Genomic DNA, 776 nt, shown 5'->3' with positions numbered 1-776 from the left:
CGTACACCCCCCCCCCCCCACCCCCCAACTTCCCTGTTCGAGGCCCCGTTTCGGCATGGTGTTGTGCCCTTGGGAACGGGAGGGAGGGGAGAAGGGAAGCGAGATGATGACGTAAGGACTGATGACGCAATGAATGGTGACGCAAAGAGTGATGACGTAAAGAATAATGACGACAACACACAACAGTACAAGTGTGGGGGGGAACCCGAACAAACAACGATTGACTCTTAGGTAGTGACGCAAATCTGCAACAAAATGACAGTGATATTTTACACTGATATCTAAATACTTATTTATCACCTGCCCACGGTCAGAGACCAACCTGTAAGAGTTTCACAAACACGGCGTACAACTACTCACATGCACTACATGCTGTCTACCTGGGTAGAGCCGACTGATAACTGCTTTTTGCATTACTGCTACCTTTTTTTTTATATTATAATTATTATTTATTTATTTATGTAAGATTATCTATTATTTATTCACCTTTTTTTTCTTTTACTTTCAAGGCCTGACTAAGCGCGTTGGGTTGTGCTGCTGGTCAGGCATCTGCTTGGCAGATGTGGTGTAGCATATATGGATTTGTCCGAACGCAGTGACGCCTCCTTGAGCTACTGAAACTGAAACTGCAGCTAGTGGTGTATGTATCTTTGCTAAGGGGTTTTCTTTTCTTTTCTTTTTTTTCTTTTTTTTTTTAAAGGTATACTTTTGCAGCGCGTGGTTGACCATACTTTGCCGCTACCGGTTCTGAAGCGCGTAGTCATTTTTCAACGTGA

The sequence above is a fragment of the Babylonia areolata genome, chromosome 33, assembly GCF_041734735.1.
Source record: "Babylonia areolata isolate BAREFJ2019XMU chromosome 33, ASM4173473v1, whole genome shotgun sequence".
NCBI lineage: Eukaryota > Metazoa > Mollusca > Gastropoda > Neogastropoda > Buccinidae > Babylonia > Babylonia areolata.
Note: the sequence above shows the minus strand (reverse complement) of the source record.